This window comes from Scardinius erythrophthalmus, assembly GCF_964197995.2.
Source record: "Scardinius erythrophthalmus genome assembly, chromosome: 7".
Taxonomy (NCBI): Eukaryota; Metazoa; Chordata; class Actinopteri; order Cypriniformes; family Leuciscidae; genus Scardinius; species Scardinius erythrophthalmus.
Window position 1 is genome coordinate 47,792,067 of NC_138227.1, and position 2,740 is coordinate 47,794,806.

The window sequence follows — 2,740 nt, forward strand, 5'->3', positions numbered from 1 at the left end:
AAGAAAAAAAAAAAAGAAAGTGGTCTGAAGGACGGGGTGAGGAGCGGTGGTAACGTGGAGCTCAATTTCAAAATGAATCGTATCGGCTGAAAAAAACAGACGTTTCTCCCATGCATCGCGTTCCCTTCTTCGACGATTAAGAACCGCCGTCCAAACGTCTGCTATGTCAGAATATATGTGCGAATTAGTGGGAATGCAGCCTATTAGACAGATAATAATAATCAACAGACAATAATGCTAGGAAAAAGAACAAAAACTCAAAGCTTCTTGTCTGGAAAGCATCTTTACACGCTTTAATGCCGCGCTCTTATCGTTACTGTAAACTTGCTTCAAAGGCGCAGTTGTTTGGACAAAATAGCAAGTCCACTGCACTCTAGGCAACAGCCAGCGAGTGTACTGACACCTAGCGATTAGAAAATATACCAGCACCATATTCTCTCTGAAGCAAGATTCTTCCAAACTTAATGGGAGCATTTCGTTTTCAGTCTTTTCTCTAAGGGTTCAAACCTGAAGGTCCCAGTGGCAGTTCCCTCAAACATCCAGAGCATGTCAAGGGCACACCGTGCAAAAAAAAGAAAAAAAAAAAAAGAAAGTGGTCTGAAGGACGGGGTGAGGAGCGGTGGTAACGTGGAGCTCAATTTCAAAATGAATCGTATCGGCTGAAAAAAACAGACGTTTCTCCCATGCATCGCGTTCCCTTCTTCGACGATTAAGAACCGCCGTCCAAACGTCTGCTATGTCAGAATATATGTGCGAATTAGTGGGAATGCAGCCTATTAGACAGATAATAATAATCAACAGACAATAATGCTAGGAAAAAGAACAAAAACTCAAAGCTTCTTGTCTGGAAAGCATCTTTACACGCTTTAATGCCGCGCTCTTATCGTTACTGTAAACTTGCTTCAAAGGCGCAGTTGTTTGGACAAAATAGCAAGTCCACTGCACTCTAGGTAACAGCCAGCGAGTGTACTGACACCTAGCGATTAGAAAATATACCAGCACCATATTCTCTCTGAAGCAAGATTCTTCCAAACTTAATGGGAGCATTTCGTTTTCAGTCTTTTCTCTAAGGGTTCAAACCTGAAGGTCCCAGTGGCAGTTCCCTCAAACATCCAGAGCATGTCAAGGGCACACCGTGCAAAAAAAAGAAAAAAAAAAAAGAAAGTGGTCTGAAGGACGGGGTGAGGAGCGGTGGTAACGTGGAGCTCAATTTCAAAATGAATCGTATCGGCTGAAAAAAACAGACGTTTCTCCCATGCATCGCGTTCCCTTCTTCGACGATTAAGAACCGCCGTCCAAACGTCTGCTATGTCAGAATATATGTGCGAATTAGTGGGAATGCAGCCTATTAGACAGATAATAATAATCAACAGACAATAATGCTAGGAAAAAGGACAAAAACTCAAAGCTTCTTGTCTGGAAAGCATCTTTACACGCTTTAATGCCGCGCTCTTATCGTTACTGTAAACTTGCTTCAAAGGCGCAGTTGTTTGGACAAAATAGCAAGTCCACTGCACTCTAGGCAACAGCCAGCGAGTGTACTGACACCTAGCGATTAGAAAATATACCAGCACCATATTCTCTCTGAAGCAAGATTCTTCCAAACTTAATGGGAGCATTTCGTTTTCAGTCTTTTCTCTAAGGGTTCAAACCTGAAGGTCCCAGTGGCAGTTCCCTCAAACATCCAGAGCATGTCAAGGGCACACCGTGCAAAAAAAAGAAAAAAAAAAAAAGAAAGTGGTCTGAAGGACGGGGTGAGGAGCGGTGGTAACGTGGAGCTCAATTTCAAAATGAATCGTATCGGCTGAAAAAAACAGACGTTTCTCCCATGCATCGCGTTCCCTTCTTCGACGATTAAGAACCGCCGTCCAAACGTCTGCTATGTCAGAATATATGTGCGAATTAGTGGGAATGCAGCCTATTAGACAGATAATAATAATCAACAGACAATAATGCTAGGAAAAAGAACAAAAACTCAAAGCTTCTTGTCTGGAAAGCATCTTTACACGCTTTAATGCCGCGCTCTTATCGTTACTGTAAACTTGCTTCAAAGGCGCAGTTGTTTGGACAAAATAGCAAGTCCACTGCACTCTAGGTAACAGCCAGCGAGTGTACTGACACCTAGCGATTAGAAAATATACCAGCACCATATTCTCTCTGAAGCAAGATTCTTCCAAACTTAATGGGAGCATTTCGTTTTCAGTCTTTTCTCTAAGGGTTCAAACCTGAAGGTCCCAGTGGCAGTTCCCTCAAACATCCAGAGCATGTCAAGGGCACACCGTGCAAAAAAAAGAAAAAAAAAAAAGAAAGTGGTCTGAAGGACGGGGTGAGGAGCGGTGGTAACGTGGAGCTCAATTTTAAAATGAATCGTATCGGCTGAAAAAAACAGACGTTTCTCCCATGCATCTCGTTCCCTTCTTCGACGATTAAGAACCGCCGTCCAAACGTCTGCTATGTCAGAATATATGTGCGAATTAGTGGGAATGCAGCCTATTAGACAGATAATAATAATCAACAGACAATAATGCTAGGAAAAAGAACAAAAACTCAAAGCTTCTTGTCTGGAAAGCATCTTTACACGCTTTAATGCCGCGCTCTTATAGTTACTGTAAACTTGCTTCAAAGGCGCAGTTGTTTGGACAAAATAGCAAGTCCACTGCACTCTAGGCAACAGCCAGCGAGTGTACTGACACCTAGCGATTAGAAAATATACCAGCACCATATTCTCTCTGAAGCAAGA